Consider the following 25560-nt stretch of genomic DNA (forward strand, 5'->3'; position numbering starts at 1 on the left):
CAGTCGGCATTTTACACTGCATGTGGCAAATAAATAAATAACATTTAGTTGGATTTTACGTTTTTCAATTGTTAGATTACAAAAAACCTGTTTCATAGCATGTTTGGCATGTTAGTTTTCACTTCATTTTTTACTGTTGTGTCAATAACTTCAACATCAAGACAGAGCTTAGATTCCAAAGGTCTAAAATCAGAGCATGTCTCATGTCCCAGTAAAGATTAAGAATGAGTGAGTGAGTGAGAGAGATCCCAGATAAGGCCCTTGCTTCCAGTAGCACTGAAGGCCCCAGTATTCAGTCCGCAGCTTGAAGAAGATGTGTCACCATCCAGGTACATGTAATGCAGTGGGAAGGGAAAGGGGGGATACCTAGTCAGTTGTGTAGGGTAAGGGGGGATACCTAGTCAGTTGTATAGGGAAAGGGGATACCTAGTCAGTTGTATAGGGTAAGAGGGGATACCTAGTCAGTTGTATAGGGTAAGGGGGATACCTAGTCAGTTGTATAGGGTAAGAGGGGATACCTAGTCAGTTGCATAGGGTAAGGGGGATACCTAGTCAGTTGCATAGGGAAAGGGGGATACCTAGTCAGTTGTATAGGGAAAGGGGGATACCTAGTCAGTTGTATAGGGTAAGAGGGGATACCTAGTCAGTTGTATAGGGTAAGAGGGGATACCTAGTCAGTTACATAGGGAAAGGGGATACCTAGTCAGTTGTATAGGGAAAGGGGGGATACCTAGTCAGTTGTATAGGGTAAGGGGGATACCTAGTCAGTTGTGTAGGGTAAGGGGGATACCTAGTCAGTTGTATAGGGAAAGGGGGATACCTAGTCAGTTGTATAGGGTAAGAGGGGATACCTAGTCAGTTGTATAGGGTAAGGGGGATACCTAGTCAGTTGTATAGGGTAAGAGGGGATACCTAGTCAGTTGCATAGGGTAAGGGGGATACCTAGTCAGTTGCATAGGAAAGGGGGATACCTAGTCAGTTGTATAGGGAAAGGGGGATACCTAGTCAGTTGTATAGGGTAAGAGGGGATACCTAGTCAGTTGTATAGGGTAAGAGGGGATACCTAGTCAGTTACATAGGGAAAGGGGGATACCTAGTCAGTTGTATAGGGAAAGGGGGATACCTAGTCAGTTGTAGAGGGAAAGGGGGATACCTAGTCAGTTGTAGAGGGAAAGGGGGATACCTAGTCAGTTGTATAGGGTAAGAGGGGATACCTAGTCAGTTGTATAGGGTAAGGGGGATACCTAGTCAGTTGTATAGGGTAAGAGGGGATACCTAGTCAGTTGCATAGGGTAAGGGGGGATACCTAGTCAGTTGCATAGGGAAAGGGGGATACCTAGTCAGTTGTATAGGGAAAGGGGGATACCTAGTCAGTTGTATAGGGTAAGAGGGGATACCTAGTCAGTTGTATAGGGTAAGAGGGGATACCTAGTCAGTTACATAGGGAAAGGGGGATACCTAGTCAGTTGTATAGGGAAAGGGGGATACCTAGTCAGTTGTAGAGGGAAAGGGGGATACCTAGTCAGTTGTATAGGGAAAGGGGGATACCTAGTCAGTTGTATATGGAAAGGGGGATACCTAGTCAGTTGTATAGGGTAAGAGGGGATACCTAGTCAGTTGTATAGGGTAAGAGGGGATACCTAGTCAGTTACATAGGGAAAGGGGATACATAGTCAGTTGTATAGGGAAAGGGGGATACCTAGTCAGTTGTAGAGGGAAAGGGGGATACCTAGTCAGTTGCATAGGGAAAGGGGGATACCTAGTCAGTTGCATAGGGAAAGGGGATACCTAGAAAGTTGTAGAGGGAAAGGGGGATACCTAGTCAGTTGCATAGGGAAAGGAGGGATACCTAGTCAGTTGTAGAGGGAAAGGGGGGATACCTAGTCAGTTGCATAGGGAAAGGGTTGATACCTAGTCAGTTGTATATGGAAAGGGGGGATACCTAGTCAGTTGTAGAGGAAAGGGGGATACCTAGTCAGTTGTAGAGGAAAAGGGGGGATACCTAGTCAGTTGTATAGGGAAAGGGGGGATACCTAGTCAGTTGCATAGGGTAAGAGGGGATACCTAGTTAGTTGTATAGGGTAAGAGGGGATACCTAGTCAGTTGTATATGGAAAGGGGGGATACCTAGTCAGTTGCATAGGGTAAGAGGGGATACCTAGTTAGTTGTATATGGAAAGGGGGGATACCTAGTCAGTTGTATAAGGAAAGGGGGGATACCTAGTCAGTTGCATAGGGTAAGAGGGGATACCTAGTTAGTTGTATAGGGTAAGAGGGGATACCTAGTCAGTTGTATAGGGAAAAGGGGGGATACCTAGTCAGTTGTAGAGGGTAAGAGGGGATACCTAGTCAGTTGTATAGGGTAAGAGGGGATACCTAGTCAGTTGTATAGGGTAAGAGGGGATACCTAGTCAGTTGTATAGGGTAAGAGGGGATACCTAGTCAGTTGTATAGGGAAAAGGGTGATACCTAGTCAGTTGTATAGGGTAAGGGGGATACCTAGTCAGTTGTATAGGGAAAGGGGGGATACCTAGTCAGTTGTATAGGGAAAGGGGGATACCTAGTCAGTTGTATAGGGAAAAGGGTGATACCTAGTCAGTTGTATAGGGAAAAGGGTGATACCTAGTCAGTTGTATAGGGAAAAGGGTGATACCTAGTCAGTTGTATAGGGTAAGGGGATACCTAGTTAGTTGTATAGGTTAAGGGGGATACCTAGTCAGTTGTATAGGGTAAGGGGGATACCTAGTCAGTTGTATAGGGAAAAGGGTGATACCTAGTCAGTTGTATAGGTTAAGGGGGATACCTAGTCAGTTGTATAGGGAAAAGGGTGATACCTAGTCAGTTGTATAGGGAAAAGGCTGATACCTAGTCAGTTGTTTAGGGAAAAGGGTGATACCTAGTCAGTTGTATAGGGTAAGGGGGGATAGCTTGTCAGTTGCACAACTGAATGCATTCAACAGAAATGTGTCTTCCTGTCCTTAACCCAACCCCTGAATCAGGTCATCGGTGCCCGGTGAAAAAAGGGGTGGCCTGATGGGGAGATGACAATAAATGCATTATGTACCTTTCATCACCAAAGCTGTCATAGCATTTACTGCACATGTTTCTGAACAGTTCAACTATTTTGATAGTGTCACTGATATATGGAAATATTGACTGTCCTCTAGGGTCCTGTGGTGAATCAACTGCTGTCCATCGTATGGTTCAACAGCTTTCTTCCAGGGCCTGTGTTCACAAAGTGTCTTCGGAGTAGGAATACTGATCTGTCAATGTAATCATATTCATTGTGATCTAAAAAGGCAAAACTGATCCTAAATCAGTACTGCTACTCTGAGATGCTTTGTGAATTACGGCCCTGGTCTGTCAGTAGCATATTGCTTTCTGTGATCCTACTACCTTTCTGTGATCTACCTACCTTTCTACTACCTTTCCACCTGACAACAACAAAAACATGAATAAGAATTAGCCTAATCAGTCAGTAACTTAGCTAACTAATGAAACACTCATGTAAATGTGCACCAGCCTAATCAGCCAAATTATATCAAAACAACGCAGCCTATTTGCAGTAAAATTAGAAGGGCCATTTAGCTACAGTTAAGGTCGGAAGTTTACATACACCTTAGCCAAATACATTTAAACTCAGTTTTTCCACATTCCTGACATTTAATCCTAGTAAAAATTCCCTGTCTCAGGTCAGTTAGGATCACCACTTTATTTTAAGAATGTGAAATGTCAGAATAGTAGTAGAGAAAATGATTTATTTCAATTTTTATTTCTTTCATCACATTCCCAGTGGGTCAGAAGTTTACATAAACTCAATTAGTATTTGGTAGCATTGCCTTTAAATTGATTGACTTGGGTCAAATGTTTTGGGTAGCCTCCCACAAGCTTCCCACAATAAGTTGGGTGACTTTTGGCCCATTCCTCCTGACAGAGCTGGTGTAACAGAGTCAGGTTTGAAGACCTCCTTGCTCACACATTCTTTTTCAGTTGTGCCCACACATTTTCTATAGGATTGAGGTCAGGGCTTTGTGATGGCCACTCCAATACCTTGACTTTGTTGTTCTTAAGCCATTTTGCCACAACTTTGGAAGTATGCTTGGGATCATTGTCCATTTGGAAGACCCTTTTGCGACCAAGCTTTAACTGATGTCTTGAGATGTTGTTTCAATATTTCCACATAATTTCTCCCTCTCATGATGCCATCTATTTTGTGAAGTGCACCAGTCCCTCCTGCAGCAAAGTACCCCCACAACATGATGCTGCCACCCCCGTGCTTCACGGTTGGGATGCTATTCTTCTGCTTGCAAGCCTCCCCCTTTTTCCTTCAAACATAACGATGGTCATTATGGCCAAACAGTTCTGTTTTTGTTTCATCATACCAGAGGACATTTCTCCAAAAAGTACGATCTTTGTCCCCACGTACAGTTGGAAATCGTAGTCTGGCTTTTTTATTGCGGTTTTGGAGCAGTGGCTTCTTTCTTGCTGAGCGTCCTTTCAGGATATGTTGAAATAGGACTCGTTTTACTGTGGATATAAATAATTTTGTACCTGTTTCCTCCAACATCTTCACAATGTCCTTTGCTGTTGTTCTTGGATTGTTTTGCAGTTTTTGCACCAATGTTCATTCATCTCTAGGAGACAGAACGTGTCTCCTTCCTGAGCGGGATGACGGCTGCGTGGTCCCATGGTGTTTATACTTGCGTACTCTTGTTTGTACAGATGAACATGGTACCTTCAGGCATTTGGACATTGCTCCCAAGGATGAGCCAGACTTGTCGATGTGTACATTTTTTTTCTGAGGTCTTGGCTGATTTCTTTTGATTTTCCCATTATGTCAAGCAAAGAGGCACAGAGTTTGAAGGTAGGCCTTGAAATACATCCACAGGTACACCTCCAATTGACTCAAATTATGTCAGAAACTTCTAAAGCCATGACATCATATTCTGGAATTTTCCAAGCTATTTAAAGGCACAGTCAACTTAGTGTATCTAAACTTCTGACCCACTGGAATTGTGATGAACAATGAATTATAAGTGAAATAATCTGTTGGAAAAATGACTTGTGTCATGCACAAAGTAGATGTCCTAACCATCTTGCCAAAACAATAGTTTGTTAAACAGTGGAGTGGTTGTAAAAAACAGCTTTTAATTACTCCAACCTAAGTGGATGTAAACTTCCAACTTCATCTGTATATTGCTGCTTTTTCAGTTTCCAATGCATCAATTAACAGTAGTTTGAAGTAGTTTAACAAAAAGTGTTCAACAGATGGTAACTAGTCTAGTCTAAAATATATCTAGCAATTATATACCTAGTCGTTATTTTCAGGAAACCAAGCTACTACATTCCACTTAACTAGCTAGCTAAGGTGAACTAAACTCAGACTGATAAGGGGAAATAAAGTTAGCTAGCTTACCTACCATACATTTCAATCAAACGAACAAGTTAAATGGCATTTTCTCAATTTCATTAATCAGATGGATCGCTAACAAATGTATTTGTCTTGGCCAGTTGATAGTACTTTAGGATGAATGATAAAGCAAACTAAATGTATCTGCACTGTAAACGCCAATGGCTAGCCAGTCCATCTGAAATGCAGACTTACCGGTGAACAACACTGTGCACTTCGTCCAACAACAGTCCTATCAAGTTCTTCCACACCAATCTCAACAAACCATTTATGTATGTACCTCTCTTTGTGCACAGGGGAATTGTCATGAAACTTTGTTGCCACAAAGTTGGAAGCACAGAATCGTCTAGAATGTCATTTTATGCTGTAGTGTTAAGATTCCCTTCACTGGAACCAAGGGACCTAGCCCGAACCATTAAAAACAGCCCCAGACCATAACTCCGCTTTACACATGGCACTATGCATTCGGGCAGGTAGCGTTCCCCTGGCATCCGCACACCCTAGATTAGTCTGTCGGACTGCAAGACGGTGAAGCGTGATTCATTACAGGGAACACGTGTCCAATGCTCCAGAGTCCAATGGCGGAGAGCTTTACACCACTCCAGCAGACAATTGGCCTTGCGCATGGTGATCTTAGGCTTGCATGTGGCTGCCTGGCCATGGACACCCATTTCATGAAGCTCCCGACGAACAATTATTGTGCTGACGTTGCTTACAGAGGCAGTTTAGAACACGTTAGTACGTGCTGCAACTGAGGACATGATTTTTACACATTACGCAATTCAGCACTCGGAGGAACCGTTCTGTGAACTTGTGTGGCCTACCACTTCACGGCTAAGCTGTTTTTGCTCCTAGACAATTCAACTTCCTTCACAATAGCAGCAGTTGACCGGGGCAGCTCTAGCAGAAATTTGATGATCTGACTTGTTGGAAAGGTGGCATCCTATGACGGTGCCACATTGAAAGTTACTGAGCTCTTCGGTACGGGCCATTCTACTGCCAATGTTTGTCTATGGAGATCGCATGGCTGTGTGCTCAATTTTATCCACCTGTCAGTAATGGGTGTGTCTGAAATAGCCGAATCCACTCATTTGAAGGGGCGTCCACATATTTTTTGTATGCAGTTGACAAGGAAGGAGTGAGGATGTTTTCAACACGCTTTGTACGAGTGTCCACAACTCAGTAGTTCACACGGATCATAAACACTGGTGAAATGAGTGGAACGGAGGGATTTGTCCCCGAGTTTCCTTTTACGAGGAAGGAGACTTCACTTCCTTCACACAACGAAAATCACAAAAGTTAATGTGAATCTCTTCCCAAAAGTTAAACGGGAAGTGACAACTTTTGTGAGAATTTTACTTCTGGGTAACCAAGATCAACCCACTTCAATTCTACATATCTTTGTTTGTATAGTTCAGTCCTTGAGCTGTTCTTGTCTATAGATGTTATTCTGTATTATGTCCTGTTTCATGTGTTGCGTGGACCCCAGGAAGAGTAGCTGCTACTATAGCAACAACTAAATGGGGATCCTAATCAAACACACAAAAAAATAGTAAATATCCTTGGGATACTATGACAGTGTTAAGACTGCTCGACTAAGATGTTGTTTGGAAAGCTGGAGTTGCTCAAGTTAACGTCAGATCTGTGCATCACCCCAGAGCAAAATGTCTGGCTTCTTGAATAATATACATTTCATATCACTTGGAAGGAATCAATGAGTCTGACAAGTTTCACCAAGCCGAATTCCTGTTTTGTTGTGTATACGCCACAGATTAATCAATGCACTAGAAATCAAATCAACAATAATGAAACCCCTGTAGGCATCAATAAATTGTTGAGGCGAGGGCACCTTGCTGTAGAATGATGGGAAATAATTTGACTGGGATTACAGCATGAGATCAGTGAAAAAGTTTGTTGGAAAATAATCTAGAAAGCCACATTATCATGTAAGAAGGGACGAGGTGGTGAAAATAATTGAAACTTGGGCCGAGTGAAAAAATAATACATGAAATGCAGAATATAATTGCATTAGCTGCAGGGCAGAATACAAATCGCATTAGACTATAGTTTGATAAATCACTAATTAAGTTACTGGCCAACTTTTGGGAGCCCGGGACCTTTCGTCTGAGATGCTGTAGAGTTTGTTGAAGCTATTATAATGGAGCTCTCTTTCTTTCTTCTTACGTCGGATAGACAAGAGAAATATCACAGAACATGACTGGTGTAGCAGTCTTGACTGTTCCTTTACCCAGAGACGTTGGCCTACTTCATAGTGAAGAAAAGAAACATAAGAGGACGTGAAAACGATGCCCAGTGATATGCAAATGTGCCACAGATTACTGGCTGATATAACTCACACTCAGTTTAGGAAAACCGCCTCATGTAATGATGAGTTTAAACCAGTCGAAGCCGGAATACTTTGTGTACAATGTAACCACAGTCTCGGATCCCTCATTTATTTGTCCATCAAATATGGCCCCTTAGTGTCCTTCCACAGTGGGGTGCATCAAGTCTTGTCTTTTCATGTACGATTTTCCCAGTGCCAGGTTTGCTAAAGATGACCACTGGTGTGCAATCAGATACCTTTTCTTAGCTGGTTGAGAGAGCGCTCTGATCAAGCGGTGCCTTGGACAGTGGGCTGTCAAGTCCCCCTGATCAGACAACTGGTTCTGAGGAAAATGTCCTTAGGCATGATAACTGCTGTACGTTTGTCATCCATCAAACCCATTTTAATAGAGATTGGTATCTGTTTATGGGATGTGTGAGACATTTCTTTGGGCTGTGATAGCAAAGCCTTCAGGGAACCACAAGGTGCAACACCCAGACTTGAAGACTGAGTTCACTGTTTTCACAAACGTGACGAGCATTTTCTTTACGATAAACTTTTGAAGGACGCGTACACAGTGCTCCAGACAAACATTGTTCCAATGATGGCACTGGTGCCACTAACTTTTTAATTTGGCGGCACCATCCCATCTGTGGCGGCACCATCCCATCTGTTGGCGGCACCAGCTCATCTGTTGGCGGCACCAGCCCATCTGTTGGCGGCACCAGCCCATCTGTTGGCGGCACCAGCCCATCTGTTGGCGGCACCAGCCAATCTGTTGGCGGCACCAGACCATCTGTTGGCGGTTTAGACCATCTGTTGGCGGCACCAGCCCATCTGTTGGCGGCACCAGACCATCTGTTGGCGGCACCAGACCATCTGTTGGCGGCACCAGACCATCTGTTGGCGGCACCAGCCCATCTGTTGGCGGCACCAGACCATCTGTTGGCGGTTTAGACCATCTGTTGGCGGCACCAGCCCATCTGTTGGCGGCACCAGACCATCTGTTGGCGGCACCAGACCATCTGTTGGCGGTTTAGACCATCTGTTGGCGGCACCAGACCATCTGTTGGCGGCACCAGACCATCTGTTGGCGGTTTAGACCATCTGTTGGCGGCACCAGACCATCTGTTGGCGGCACCAGCCCATCTGTTGGCGACACCAGACCATCTGTTGGCGGCACCAGACCATCTGTTGGCGGCACCAGCCCATCTGTTGGCGGCACCAGCCCATCTGTTGGCGGCACCAGACCATCTGTTGGCGGCACCAGACCATCTGTTGGCGGCACCAGACCATCTGTTGGCGGTTTAGACCATCTGTTGGCGGCACCAGACCATCTGTTGGCGGCACCAGAACATCTGTTGGCGGTTTAGACCATCTGTTGGCGACACCAGACCATCTGTTGGCGGCACCAGACCATCTGTTGGCGGCACCAGGCCATCTGTTGGTGGCACCAGCCCATCTGTTGGCGGCACCAGCCCATCTGTTGGCGGCACCAGACCATCTGTTGGCGGCGCCAGACCATCTGTTGGCGGCACCAGACCATCTGTTGCTGCCACGCCACCCCACATTTTTTGTTTGTGCAGCGTCACACAATAGAGACAATGAGTATATCTAATAATCTTATAGTCATTATAAAGTAATTTACAATGCTTTATTTTGGGGCTCCCGAGTGGCACTAAGGCACTGCATCTCAGTGCTAGAGACGTCACTACAGACCCTGGTTTGATCCCGGGCTGTATCATAACCGGCCGCGATTGTGAATCCCATAGGGAAGCGCACAATTGGCCCAGCTTCGTCTGGGTTAGATGAGGGATTGGACAGGGTAGGCCGTCATTGTAAAATAAGAATTTGTTCTTAGCTGATTTGCCTAGTTAACAAGTGTAAAAGACTACTGAGATTATATTCAATAAATAAATTGTGAATCTAACATGCCCAAGCAGGAATGCATGAATCATATATTTTGATATTCAACCTAATCCAGTGATTGTCATGAATTTTGGGTTTACAATTAGGCTATTTGACAAAATAGGGCTACAGATTTGTTTGTTCAATAGAGATACAATAAGTGTGAAACATCCCAACCTGTTGCCAGTGTTCCGATCCAAATGTGAAGATTGCTTGAATTGGAGCTGGAGACTTTGCCTCCATATTCCAAAGTGGAAGAATTATATTCAACTTCATAATGACTAATCAAAAACAATCACAGATTTGAATTTGTCTGTTCAAATATTCAATTCATTGTTTCTTAGTGAATAATCTCAATAGCATACCAGTACAGCAAGAACCTACCATAAAGCAGTTCCAGAATGGAGTCAACAGTGGTGTTCACCAGTATTTGGGTAGAGGAACTTACTCAATATCCAAAATTATTATATTCCTCATCCGTAATTAGGCTCAGTCCCTAAAATGATCGCTCACTGATCCGAAGCTGCCAAGGAACAAATGAAGGTTGGCTCTCTACCTGCAGTCCTAAGCCCTTTTCCTCGCCACCTCCACTGCTTCTGGTCTGTCGCAATAGATAATGAAGGTTGGCTCTCTACCTGCAGTCCTAAGCAAATCAAAAATAAAATCAAATGTATTTATATAGCCCTTCGTACATCAGCTGATATCTCAAAGTGCTGTACAGAAACCTAAACCTAAAACCCCAAACAACCCCTAAGCCCTTTTTCTCGCCACCTCCACTGCTTCTGGTCTGTCGCAATAGATAATGGAGGTGTGTGGATGAGGAGCAGGGTCGGACTACCACATTTTATTAGTGATTTTTATTCTAAACATTTTGTCATGTGGCTAAGAGAAAATGTTGCAGTTTCAAAGCTAATTTCCTGAAATTCTACACTTTTTCCCAGATGTTTTGTTTGTTGCTGTTTAATGATTTTGTTCACATTTTTCCATGAGGTTGAGAGAAATGTGTGCAGTTTTAAAGCAAATTTCCTGCTATTCGACATATTTTTCTATCATATGCTATCCGGAGGCCCCCCTGACCGTCTGGATGTCGGAGAGCATGAGCCTATGTAAGACCTGTAAACAGATAAACATTCACAAGCCCGCAGGGCCAGAAGGATTACCTGTCACGTTCTGACCTTAGTTCCTTTGATTTGTCTTTGTTTTAGTATGGTCAGGGCGTGAGTTGGGGTGGGCAGTCTATGGTCCGTTTTCTATAATTTGAGATTTCTGTGTTTGGCCTGGTATGGTTCTCAATCAGAGGTAGCTGTCAATCGTTTTCCCTGATTGAGAACCATACTTAGGTAGCCTGGTTTCACGTATTTTCCGTGTCTGTGTGTTCCACACGGAACTGTTTCGGTTTTGTTATTTCACGTTGTCGTTTATTGTTTTGTTCAGTGTTCATTATTCTTGTTAAACAATATGGACACTTACTACGCTGCATCTTGGTCCTCTTTTTCTCTCAACGAAGACAACCGTTACATTACCAGGATGTGTACTGTGAACATACGCATACTGCCCCAACAGATCCACAGGTGATGCAATCTCTATTGCACTCCACACTGCCCTTTTCCACCCGGACAAAAGGAACATCTACGTGAGAATGCTATTCATTGACTACAGCTCAGCGTTCAACACCATAGTGCCCTCAAATCTCATCCATAACCTAAGGACATTGGGACTAAACACCTCCCTCTGCAACTGGATCCGAGACTTCCTGATGGGCCATCCCCAGGTGGTGAGGGTAGGTAGCAACACATCCGCCACGCTGATCCTCAACACAGGGGCCCCTCAGGGGTGCGTGCTCAGTCCTCTCCTGTACTCCCTGTTCACCCATGACTGCATGGCCAGGCATGACTCCAACACCATCATTAAGTTTCTAGATGACACAACAGTGGTAGGCCTGATCACCGACAACAACGAAACAGCCTATTGGGAGGAGGTCAGAGACCTGGCCGTGTGGTGCCAGGACAACAACCTCTCCCTCAACGTGATCAAGACAAAGGAGATGATTGTGGGCTACAGGAAAAAGAGGACCGAGCACGCCCCCATTCTCATCGACGGGGCAGCAGTGGAGCAGGTTGAGAGCTTCAAGATCCTTGATGTCCACATCACCAACAAACTAACATGGTTCAAGCACACCAAGACAGTCGTGGAGAGGACACGACAAAACCTATTCCCCCTCAGGAGACTGAACAGATTTGGCACGGGTCCTCAGATCCTTAAAACGTTCTACATCTGCACCATCGAGAGCATTACTGGTTGTATCACTGCCAGGTATGGCAACTGCTCGGCCTCTGACCGCAAGGCACTACAGAGGGTAGTACGAACGGCCCAGTACATCACTAGGGCCAAGCTTCCTGCCATCCAGGACCTCTATATCAGGCGGTGTCAGAGGAAGGCCCTAAAAATTGTCAGACTCCATCCACCCTAGTCATAGACTGTTCTCTCTGCTACCGCAAGGCAAGTGGTACCGTAGCGCCAAGTCTAGGTACAAGAGGTTTCTAAACAGATTCTTACCCCCAAGCCATAAGACTCCTGAGAATATAATCAAATGGCTACCCAGACTATTTTGCATTGACACCCCCCCCTCTTTTACACCGCTGTTACTCTCTGTTGTTATCCTCTATGCGTAGTCACTTTAATAACTCTACCTACACATAGTTGAAGTACATATTACCTCAACTAACCGGTGGCCCCGGACATTGACTTTGTACCAGAACCCCCCCCTGTATATAGTCTCGCTATTGGTATTTCACTGCTGCTCTTTAATTACTTGTTACTTTTATTTCTTATTCTTATCTGTATCTTTTTTAAACTGCATTGTTTTTTAGGGTCTTGTAAGTAAGCATTTCACTGTAAGGTCTACTACACCTGTTGTATTCGGCGCATGTGACTAATACAATTTGATTTGATTTTCACTGGCTTCCATAGCCTTCGGGTAACAGACTCTACTGGTGATCCTGACATTCCATTATGGGCTCTCTCTCTGAGGCAGTCCCTGACAATAAAGTATCCCACCTCTCCCGTTAACGCTTTCCAATTAAACTCTTACAGTTGTTGACTCTGAGGTGACACATTAAAGTGAATTATGTGCTGGACGGGGGGTAGGTACGCCGCAACCATCGAGGGAGCCCCCCCACCCCCCCCACTGTTGAGGTGTTGAGAGTGATTCATGGCCCTAAATGTCTCAAGGCCACGGGTTTCTAATAAAGGGCTGGCGTGTGGCGTTCTCTGTCTCTGTCACATTAAAAGTAAATAAGACTAATGGCGGAGTGAGACTCTGGAGGGGGAGCGACCGCCAGTGGCTTGAGTGAGGAGAGTGAAGGGCCTCTGCTAACTACCTCCCACCTGAACACCCAATCTTTTATTTATCAGAGGGCCACAGTAGCCTATAGTCAGTAGGTTGGCACGAAATGATACCTGTCAGCCATAACAATATAAACTCAGCAAAAAAGAAATGTCCTCTCACTGTCAACTGTGTTTATTTTCAGCAAACTTAACATGTGTAAATATTTGTATTAACATAACAAGATTCAACAACTGAGACATAAACTGAACAAGTTCCACAGACATGTGACTTACAGAAATTGAATAATGTGTCCCTTAACAAAGGAGGGATCAAATCAAATGTAACAGTCAGTATCTGGTGTGGCCACCAGCAGCATTAAGGACTGCAGTGCTTCCCGTCCTCATGGACTGCACCAGATTTGCCAGGTATGCTGGGAGATGTTACCCCAATCTTCCACCAAGGCACCTGCAAGTTCCCGGACATTTCTGGGGGGAATGCCCCTAGACCTCACCCTCCGATCCAACAGGTCCCAGACGTGCTCAATGGGATTGAAATCCGGGCTCTTCGCTGGCCATGGCGGAACACTGACATTCCTCTTGCAGGAAATCACGCACAGAACGAGCTGGAGGCTGGTGGAATTGTCATGCTGGAGGGTAGCCTAGTGGTTAGAGCGTTGGACTAGTAACCGAAAGGTTGCAAATTCAAATCCCCGAGCTGACAAGGAACAAATCTGTCGTTCTGCCCCTGAACAGGCAGTTAACCCACTGTTTCTAGGCAGTCATTGAAAATAAGAATTTGTTCTTAACTGACTTGCCTAGTTAAATAAAGGTAAAATAATAATAATGTCAGGATGAGCCTGCAGGAAGGGTACCACATGAGGGAGGACGCACAGTGTTGAGATTGCCTGCAATGACAACAAACACAGTCCGATGATGCTGCGACACACCGCCCCAGACCAGAACGGACCCTCCACCTCCAAATCGATCCCGCTCCAGGGTACAGGCCTTGGTGTAACGCTCATTCCTTCACCGATAAATGTGAATCCTAACATCACCCCTGGTGAGACAAAACCGTGACTCTTCAGTGAAGAGCACGTTTTGCCAGTCCTGTCTGGTCCAGCGATGGTGGGTTTGTGCCCATAGCCGACGTTGTTGCCGGTGATGTCTGACAACAGGCCTACAAGCCCTCAGTCCAGCCTCTCTCAGCCTATTGCGGACAGTCTGAGCACTGATGGAGGCATTGTGCGTTCCTGGTGTAACTCGGGTAGTTGTCGTTGTCATCCTGTACCTGCCCCGCAGGATTTGATGTAAGGATGTACCGATCAGCGAGGACGATCAGCTGTCCGTCCTGTCTCCCTGTAGAAACTGTCTTAGGCGTCTCACAGTATGGACATTGTAATTTATTGCCCTGGCCACATTTGCAGTCCTCATGCCTCCTTGCATCATGCATACGGCACTTTCTCGCAGATGAGCAGGGACCCTGGGCATCTGTCGTTTGGTGTTTTTCAGAGTCAGTAGAAAGGCATCTTTAGTGTCCAAAATTTTCCATATCGGTGAACTTAATTGCCTACCGTCTGTAAGCTGTTAGTGTCTTAACAACCGTTCCACAGGTGCATGTTCATGAATTGTTTATGGTTCATTGAACAAGCATGGGAAACAGTGTTTAAAACCTTCAAAATGAACATCTGTGAAGTTATTTGGATGTTTACTAATTATCTTCAAAAGACAGGGTCCTGAAAAAGGGACGCTTCTTCTTTTGCCGAGATTATATGATTGGCACCACAACGCATGATGGAAAAATAACTGTGTATGTTATATTCCATACAAATACTGTGCATTTATAGTGTCTCTATGCACAATAACTATAGAAATATAGCTTCAGACTATAGAAAAGTAAATCCTCTCTCCCACTCAGTCGCTCTCTCTCTTGCATTTCCCTGTCTCTCCCTCTCCCTCAGTCTCCCTCTGTCTCTCTATCCTCCCTCTCCCTTGTCCCGCACCCTGTCTCTCATTCCTCTCCCTCTCTCTTCTGCCTCTCCTCACCTATTCCTGTCTCTCTCTCTCTCCTCCATCTCCCTCTATCTCTCTCCTCCCTCTCCCTTTCACCTCTTCCCCTGTCTCTCTCTCCTCCCTCTCCCTCTGTTGCTTTCCTCCCTCTCCCCCATCTCTCACTCCTCCATCTCCCTCTCGCTCTCCTCCCTCTCCCTTTCACCTCTTCCCCTGTCTCTCTCTCCTCCCTCTCCCTTTCACCTCTTCCCCTGTCTCTCTCTCCTCCCTCTCCCTTTCACCTCTTCCCCTGTCTCTCTCTCCTCCCTCTCCCTTGCACCTCTTCCACTGTCTCTCTCTCTTCCCTCTCCCTTTCACCTCTTCCCCTGTCTCTCTCTCCTCCCTCTCCCTCTGTTGCTTTCCTCCCTCTCACCCATCTCTCACTCCTCCATCTCCCTCTCGCTCTCCTCCCTCTCCCTTTCACCTCTTCCCCTGTCTCTCTCTCCTCCCTCTCCCTTTCACTTCTTCCCCTGTCTCTCTCTCCTCCCTCTCCCTCTGTTGCTTTCCTCCCTCTCACCCATCTCTCCTCCTCCCTCTCCCTCTCGCTCTCCTCCCTCTCCCTTTCACCTCTTCCCCTCTTCCCCTCCCTCTCCCTCTGTCTCCTCCCTCTCCCCATCCCCTCCTCCCTCTCCCTTGCTTTCCTCCCCTTTCTCTTCCCCTGTCTCTCTCTCCTCCCTCCCCCATCTCCCCTCCATCTCCCTCTCGCTCTCCTCCCTCTCCTTTTCACCTCTTCCCCTGTCTCTCTCTCCTCCCTCTCCCTTTCACTTCTTCCCCTGTCTCTCTCTCCTCCCTCTCCCTCTGTTGCTTTCCTCCCTCTCCCCCATCTCTCCTCCTCCCTCTCCCTCGGTTGCTTTCCTCCCTCTCCCCCATCTCTCCTCCTCGCTCTCCCCCCTTTGTCTCTCTCTCCTCTCTCTCCCTCTCACTTCTCTCCCTGTCTTCCTCTCTCCTGCAGTCAACATGACCACTTCTCACCCCTCCCTAGAAGCAGCATATGGTGCAGATGGTTTGCTGAATATGAAAAAAGAGGGAAAGGTCCCTAGTGAGAAGAAATGATTCAGGGTCAGTCAGGGACTGCTAAAATAGCCCGAGACCGTGCATCATTGGGAAGGGCATGTAAGCAAGCATTTCACGGTTAAATCTATACCTGTTGTATTCGGCGAATACAATTTGACTTGATTTGAGACTGTGGGTGGAAGAATGCATTAATATCCACTAATGTGACAGGTTTCCAAACTTTACATGGCAGCAGTCAAACCTAGTGTTTCTTCAGCTCTAAAAACACAGGGAAACTTGCAGACCCGATAGACACTGAAAAAACTGATTGTTTACCTAACAAATGGCATACTTCTTAAAGTCAATGATTAACTCTGAAGTTCAAACTAACAAGCTACACAATAATATCAGAACATAAGCCCACCAACTGTTATTCTTTCACGGTTCGCTTAACATTTTATGAAATATTGTTTCATTTCTGTTATAGCCATGCATGTGTCCTCTGAAAAAATATTTCAGCCCTCTTTGCTCGAATGAAAGAGGGTGAGGGCCCTACATTGTGAGTGTCTGCAGAATAATGCGATTGCCTTTTGCTGCATTTGAATGATCAGATGCAAAATGACAGATCATTGGTTAAGACTGGTGGTGTTTCCATAACCCTTTAAGACTGGTGGTGTTTCCATAACCCTTTAAGACTGGTGGTGTTTCCATAACCCTTTAAGACTGGTGGTGTTTCCATAACCCTTTAAGACTGGTGGTGTTTCCATAACCCTTTAAGACTGGTGGTGTTTCCATAACCCTTTAAGACTGGTGGTGTTTCCATAACCCTTTAAGACTGGTGGTGTTTCCATAACCCTTTAAGACTGGTGGTGTTTCCATAACCCTTTAAGACTGGTGGTGTTTCCATAACCCTTTAAGACTGGTGGTGTTTCCATAACCCTTTAAGACTGGTGGTGTTTCCATAACCCTTTAAGACTGGTGGTGTTTCCATAACCCTTTAAGACTGGTGGTGTTTCCATAACCCTTTAAGACTGGTGGTGTTTCCATAACCCTTTAAGACTGGTGGTGTTTCCATAACCCTTTAAGACTGGTGGTGTTTCCATAACCCTTTAAGACTGGTGGTGTTTCCATAACCCTTTAAGACTGGTGGTGTTTCCATAACCCTTTAAGACTGGTGGTGTTTCCATAACCCTTTAAGACTGGTGGTGTTTCCATAACCCTTTAAGACTGGTGGTGTTTCCATAACCCTTTAATAAGACTGGTGGTGTTTCCATAACCCTTTAAGACTGGTGGTGTTTCCATAACCCTTTAAGACTGGTGGTGTTTCCATAACCCTTTAATAAGACTGGTGGTGTTTCCATAACCCTTTAAGACTGGTGGTGTTTCCATAACCCTTTAATAAGACTGGTGGTGTTTCCATAACCCTTTAAGACTGGTGGTGTTTCCATAGCCCTTTAATAAGACTGGTGGTGTTTCCATAACCCTTTAAGACTGGTGGTGTTTCCATAACCCTTTAAGACTGGTGGTGTTTCCATAACCCTTTAAGACTGGTGGTGTTTCCATAACCCTTTAAGACTGGTGGTGTTTCCATAACCCTTTAAGACTGGTGGTGTTTCCATAACCCTTTAATAAGACTGGTGGTGTTTCCATAACCCTTTAAGACTGGTGGTGTTTCCATAGCCCTTTAAGACTGGTGGTATTTCCATAACTCTTTAAGACTGGTGGTGTTTCCATAACCCTTTAAGACTGGTGGTGTTTCCATAACCCTTTAATAAGACTGGTGGTGTTTCCATAACCCTTTAAGACTGGTGGTGTTTCCATAACCCTTTAAGACTGGTGGTGTTTCCATAACCCTTTAAGACTGGTGGTGTTTCCATAACCCTTTAAGACTGGTGGTGTTTCCATAGCCCTTTAATAAGACTGGTGGTGTTTCCATAACCCTTTAAGACTGGTGGTGTTTCCATAACCCTTTAAGACTGGTGGTGTTTCCATAACCCTTTAATAAGACTGGTGGTGTTTCCATAACCCTTTAAGACTGGTGGTGTTTCCATAACCCTTTAAGACTGGTGGTGTTTCCATAACCCTTTAAGACTGGTGGTGTTTCCATAGCCCTTTAATAAGACTGGTGGTGTTTCCATAACCCTTTAAGACTGGTGGTGTTTCCATAACCCTTTAATAAGACTGGTGGTGTTTCCATAGCCCTTTAAGACTGGTGGTGTTTCCATAACCCTTTAAGACTGGTGGTGTTTCCATAACCCTTTAATAAGACTGGTGGTGTTTCCATAGCCCTTTAAGACTGGTGGTGTTTCCATAACCCTTTAAGACTGGTGGTGTTTCCATAACCCTTTAAGACTGGTGGTGTTTCCATAACCCTTTAAGACTGGTGGTGTTTCCATAACCCTTTAAGACTGGTGGTGTTTCCATAACCCTTTAAGACTGGTGGTGTTTCCATAACCCTTTAAGACTGGTGGTGTTTCCATAACCCTTTAATAAGACTGGTGGTGTTTCCATAACCCTTTAAGACTGGTGGTGTTTCCATAACCCTTTAAGACTGGTGGTGTTTCCATAACCCTTTAAGACTGGTGGTGTTTCCATAACCCTTTAAGACTGGTGGTGTTTCCATAGCCCTTTAATAAGACTGGTGGTGTTTCCATAACCCTTTAAGACTGGTGGTGTTTCCATAACCCTTTAAGACTGGTGGTGTTTCCATAACCCTTTAAGACTGGTGGTGTTTCCATAACCCTTTAAGACTGGTGGTGTTTCCATAACCCTTTAAGACTGGTGGTGTTTCCATAACCCTTTAATAAGACTGGTGGTGTTTCCATAACCCTTTAAGACTGGTGGTGTTTCCATAGCCCTTTAATAAGACTGGTGGTGTTTCCAACCCTTTAAGACTGGTTTAATAAGACTGGTGGTGTTTCCATAGCCCTTTAATAAGACTGGTGGTGTTTCCATAACCCTTTAAGACTGGTGGTGTTTCCATAACCCTTTAAGACTGGTGGTGTTTCCATAACCCTTTAAGACTGGTGGTGTTTCCATAACCCTTTAAGACTGGTGGTGTTTCCATAACCCTTTAAGACTGGTGGTGTTTCCATAACCCTTTAAGACTGGTGGTGTTTCCATAACCCTTTAAGACTGGTGGTGTTTCCATAACCCTTTAATAAGACTGGTGGTGTTTCCATAACCCTTTAAGACTGGTGGTGTTTCCATAACCCTTTAAGACTGGTGGTGTTTCCATAACCCTTTAAGACTGGTGGTGTTTCCATAGCCCTTTAAGACTGGTGGTATTTCCATAACTCTTTAAGACTGGTGGTGTTTCCATAACCCTTTAAGACTGGTGGTGTTTCCATAACCCTTTAAGACTGGTGGTGTTTCCATAGCCCTTTAATAAGACTGGTGGTGTTTCCATAGCCCTTTAATAAGACTGGTGGTGTTTCCATAGCCCTTTAATAAGACTGGTGGTGTTTCCATAACCCTTTAAGACTGGTGGTGTTTCCATAACCCTTTAAGACTGGTGGTGTTTCCATAACCCTTTAAGACTGGTGGTGTTTCCATAACCCTTTAAGACTGGTGGTGTTTCCATAACCCTTTAAGACTGGTGGTGTTTCCATAACCCTTTAAGACTGGTGGTGTTTCCATAACCCTTTAAGACTGGTGGTGTTTCCATAACCCTTTAAGACTGGTGGTGTTTCCATAACCCTTTAAGACTGGTGGTGTTTCCATAACCCTTTAAGACTGGTGGTGTTTCCATAGCCCTTTAAGACTGGTGGTGTTTCCATAGCCCTTTAAGACTGGTGGTGTTTCCATAACCCTTTAAGACTGGTGGTGTTTCCATAACCCTTTAAGACTGTTGGTGTTTCCATAACCCTTTAAGACTTAAAAAGGGAAATAGGCTTAAAAAGGGAAATATTGTACTCCCACAAAAAAATGCTGCTTGCCTGCCTTGCAGTCAAGGGCTGTACATTCCCGTAGACATGATGTGACTACCCCTGTATGTCTTAAATATAAATACATTAATGTTCAAGGTCTATCTTCAAAGCCTTACAGATGACAAATAACAACTGAAATCTTGAATTAAGTTTTAGGACGGCAATTTAATTCCCTTAATTATCATGTATAGCCAACACGTTCCGGGGAAAGATCCTTTTGTCAAAGCACGATTGCAACTCTTGAGGAAAACAAAAGATTACATTACATCTCTACGATCAGCAACAACCATCCAAGGTCATGCTGTCACTTTATACAAGGGGCACCTGGTGTACTTGGCTCAGTTGCTTTCATAAGGGATTTATTTTAGATGCAAACTGAGCCCAAGTACACTGCCCCACTAGGAAAGTATCCCTGCTCGTTGACCGAGAGTTCATACAGCCCCTCAGCCAGACCGGTGATGTCCTGCCTGTATAACAAGATCTGTCTTTGACAGCTGTGGAGATGTATCTGTAGTTACCATGTAGGGAATGTATCGTTGCTGAACAGCAAGGTTGCCCTGAGATTGGGATCTATGTGTTCTCAGCTCTCCTATCCGGCGTCAAGGAGATTAGAGGGAAAAGATCCAGGCCAGGGCAGCAATTACTCTTAAGTGGTTAAGAGTGTTGGACCAGTAACCTAAAGGTCGCTGGTTTGAATCCCAAATCAGACTAGGTGAAAAAAAAATTGGGTCGATGTGCCCTTGAGCAAGGCACCCTTAACCCTAATTGCTCCTGTAAGTTGCTCTGGATAAATCAAGTCAAGCTGAACAGTAGGAGATGCAATGTATTTTTTTGCACAATACTCACTGGTGTAAAACGACACGTACGAAGATCATTAAAATGTCCACCCGAAATGAAGTGCTGAGTTCTCAGTCGGAGTCAGATCACAAAGTCCCCCCCATTGGTAATTACCACCAAGGGTTATGAAGGGAGAATGTCAAAGTGTTGTAGTAGGTAAATAGCAGCGCAGCCCTTTAAACAGATACAGACAGCGTGGTGCCAGGAGGCACCACAGCAGGTGTTGCTCCGAATACGTCCAACTGTTTCAGATTCAAATGAAAGACAAACATTACAGGCACCCCTGTTGACTGATGCTGATCTGCCGAAGCTTTCCCACCTCCACATCACACAGGCAGACAGAGGACTCAGATACGATACCGCCCATGCAGACCTGTTTTAGGGAGATAACCATCCATTTCATCACTGTGCCAGGTGGCTTGAGATGCTGTATTTCATTTCAGCTTTGGTATACAGTATTTCATTTCAGCTTTGGTATACATATGTATTCCTTTTATTCCCATCGTTTTGACTTTCACCAATGAAGATCTATGAGATATATATATATATATATATATATATATATATTTTAACACACAAAAAACTCATTTTTCAAACACCTACATACGTGTGACAAGCTTCTCCATGTAAACATTAATCATTTGCAGTGCGTAAATACAGCAATATTGCAAGAGAGGACATGATATGTTATGAATACTAGTACAGCTGAAGGATGTCATTAGTACGGTACCATAGAGCTAAAACAGGAGATGGGTATTCCAGTTCTATCTGACATGCTAATAGGTCCACCATTTTAGTTCTGAAAAGCCAAGCCATCTACTGTAAGAACACCAGTCATGGTGGTACTTTGTCCAGCATCAACATGCCACACAAAAAAAATACCAAATATGTGAGGGATGGTGGAATCACTTTTCATGTGAAAGTAATACTGTAGAGAAGCAATATGATAAGATATATGTATTTCATCTGCCAGCAGCATACCATCCCAGCATACCACTGCTGGCTTTTTTTCTGAAGCTAAGCAGGGATGGTCCTGGTCAGTTCCTGGACGGGAGATCAGATGCTGTTGGAGGGCCAGTAGGAGGCACTCTTTCCTCTGGTCTAAAAAAATATCCCAATATCCCAGAGCAGTGATTGGGGACACTGCCCTGTGTAGGTTGCTGTCTTTCGGATCGGACGTTAAATGGGTGTCCTGACTCTCTGAGGTCATTAAAGATCCCATGGCACTTATTGTAAGAGTAGGGGTGTTAACCCCGGTGTCCTGGCTAAATTCCCAATCTGGCCCTCGTACCATCACGGTCACCTAATAATCCCCAGTTTACAATTGGCTCATTCATCCCCCTCCTTTCCCCTGTAACTATTCCCCAGGTCGTTGCTGCAAATGAGAACGTGTTCTCAGTCAACTTACCTGGTAAAATAATGGATAAATAAATAAAATAAAATATAGCTAACTTTAAAAAATAAAAAAGAAGAAAGAAAGCTAGTTGCTAGCTGGATAAATGATCCGAATTCTATTAATTTAAAAAAATCATTCTTAGTTAGCTAATTAAGTAAAATAACTTCTTAATTAATGAGATGGCCAACATTATCCCTAAAATAGTTATTGTCAATGAAATAATGTTATTATTGTGTATATTACCAGCAGATGGCGATGTTGGACCGTGTTTGACTTCGCTGAAACTCTTGAAATGGGCTACCAGTAGACATATATAAAACAGTGTTATGTCTATGGTTGGAACTAGCTAGCCAGAGCCCACAATCCACAGAGAGCCCTCCAGCTTAGTCTATGGTACTCTAAAGTAACATAAAACAAGTGCAAACTTTGCATTTTTGTGAACACTTCCACTGCCTATTTCGAGGGATGACATTTTGCTTATTGTCATTTGAACTACACTGATAAAAAACACGCAAAATATAAAGTGTTGGTCCCATGTTTGATGAGCTGAAATAAACATCCCAGAAATTTTTCATACACACAAAAATATTGTTTCTTTCAAATTTAGGGCTCAAATTGGTTTACATCCCTGTTAGTGAGCGTTTCTCTTTTGCCAAGATAATCCATCCACCTGACAGGTGTGGTATATCAAGAAGCAGATTAAACTGCATGGTCATTACACAGATGCACCTTATGCTGGGTACTGGCCACTCTAAATATGCAGTTTTGCCACACGACACAATGCCACAGATGTCTCAAATTTTGAGGGAGCGTACAATTGGCATGCTGACTGCAGGAATGTCCACCAGAGCTGTTTCCAGAGAATGTAATATTAATTTCTCTAGCATAAGCTGCCTCCAATGTTGTTTTAGAGAATTTGGCAGTATATCTAACCAGCCTGACAACCGCAGACCATGTGTAACCACGCCAGCCCAGGACCTCCACATTCACCTTCTTCACCTGCGGGATTGTCTGAGACCAGCCACCCAGACAGCTGATGAAACTGAGGAGTATTTATATCTGTAATAAAGCCCTTTTGTGAGGAAAAACTCAATCTGATTGGCTGGGCCTGGCTTCCAAGTGGGTGGGCCTATGCCTACCCATGGCTGCAGCATTAGATTAGGGCCTAATGAATACATTTTAATTGACTGATTTCCTTATAGGAACCGTAACTCAGTAAAATAGTTGAAATTGTTACATGTTGACTTTATATTTTTGTTCGATGTACAAACAGAGTTGATTGGGGAAACAACAGTGGGAACCCTCTCCTTAGGATACCTACTCATCAAAATGCTGGGATGACCTCCCACTGGCCTGGGAACGTGCATACAGAATACAGCAGCGAGGAACAATTAACAACAGAACATAATCAGACTAATTAGGCCCACAAGGTCTCCAGGATGTTCAGCCTCTACTTCTCTACAGCAGAGGGGGTGGGAAGCCTTACTCCCTCTCTCTCCACTCAATGAGAGATAGTTCATCGTGGGCTATTGATGAGGGAAGGATAAGCGACATGATCTTATGAGAAAAGTAAATGGTAATTGTGTTCAGTGTAGCCAGTGGGCAATTGCCCAGAGCTGTATGATCTAGATCTGGTTAAAGGGTGTAGTCTGTGGTAAAACAGACATACAGTCCCCACTTAGTAGTCCTCCCTCTTTTCCAGCAGATAATAGAGCTCAATCCAATTTATCCAAAGTGATGAGCAGGGAACATCAGCAGAAATGGTATTGATGTGGCAGTCAGAGTGTGAGAGCAAAAATGAAGTTTGGAGCTTCCGCGGATTGTAGTGTTGACTTGAAAATGAGAGCCCGGCAACAGGGGGGGCTTCATGGAGCTGGTAGCAGCAGGTGGGGGCTTCATGGAGCTGGTAGCAGGGGGGGGCTTCATGGAGCTGGTAGCAGGGGGCTTCATGGAGCTGGTAGCAGGGGGGCCTTCAAGGAGCTGGTAGCAGGGGGGCTTCATGGAGCTGGTAGCAGGGGGCTTCAAGGAGCTGGTAGCAGGTGGGGCTTCAAGGAGATGGTAGCAGGGTGGGCTTCATGGAGATGGTAGCAGGGGGGCTTCATGGAGATGGTAGCAGGGGGCTTCATGGAGATGGTAGCAGGGGGGCTTCAAGGAGCTGGTAGCAGGGGGCTTCATGGAGCTGATAGCAGGGGGGAGGCTTCATGGAGATGGTAGCAGGGGGCTTCATGGAGATGGTAGCAGGGGGCTTCATGGAGCTGGTAGCAGGGGGCTACATGGAGCTGGTAGCAGGTGAGGCTTCATGGAGCTGGTAGCAGGGGGCTACATGGAGCTGGTAGCAGGGGGCTTCATGGAGCTGGTAGCAGGGGGCTACATGGAGCTGGTAGCAGGTGAGGCTTCATGGAGCTGGTAGCAGGGGGGCTACATGGAGCTGGTAGCAGGGGGCTTCATGGAGATGGTAGCAGGGGGATTCAAGGAGCTGGTAGCAGGGGGCTTCATGGAGCTGGTAGCAGGGGGCTTCATGGAGCTGGTAGCAGGGGGGCTACATGGAGCTGGTAGCAGGTGAGGCTTCATGGAGCTGGTAGCAGGGGGCTACATGGAGCTGGTAGCAGGGGGCTTCATGGAGATGGTAGCAGGGGGGCTTCATGGAGATGGTAGCAGGGGGCTTCAAGGAGCTGGTAGCAGGGGGCTTCATGGAGATGGTAGCAGTTGGGGCTTCATGGAGCTGGTAGCAGGGGGGGATTCATGGAGCTGGTAGCAGGGGGGGGGCTTGGAGCTTGCTTGAAAGGCAGGGTGAGTCATTTATACTGTACTCCAGAACTTTCAGAAACTGGGGTTATGAATGTTGTCACCAATTGACCTTACATTTAGCCCATCCTGGCGTGCTTTAAAACATGGTATGACCTTTGACCTATACAGTACAGAGCCTATAGAAAGTCTACACCTGTTCAACTTTTTGCTGATTTTGTTGTGTTACAAAGGCAGTTAACCCAATGTTCCTAGGCCCTCATTATAAATAAGATTTTGTTCTTAACTGACTTGCCTAGTTAAAAAAAAAAAAAAATTACATAGACCAATTGTGTACCAAAAAATTATGTCGTGTTTAATATGTATATGGGTGTTTTGAATTAATTCTCACCTTAGAAAGCGCTGTCCATTTCATTGTGTTAGGCTTTGAAACAATATCCACAACTACCATGTTTTCCACTCAGTTTCAACCTGTTGTTGAACTTCTTTCTTCAAATTGATCAATCAGTTTTAAAAGCATGATACTGTTTTGATGATGTTGGTGTTTGGTGTGATTTTCGATTGCAAGGTGTTTAGAGGGACTGAGTACCAGGCCATTAGGATTTGAGGGTCATTAGCGAGTTGCGTAAAAACAATGCATGTCC

Source organism: Oncorhynchus nerka, linkage group LG22, assembly GCF_034236695.1.
Source record: "Oncorhynchus nerka isolate Pitt River linkage group LG22, Oner_Uvic_2.0, whole genome shotgun sequence".
Taxonomy (NCBI): domain Eukaryota; kingdom Metazoa; phylum Chordata; class Actinopteri; order Salmoniformes; family Salmonidae; genus Oncorhynchus; species Oncorhynchus nerka.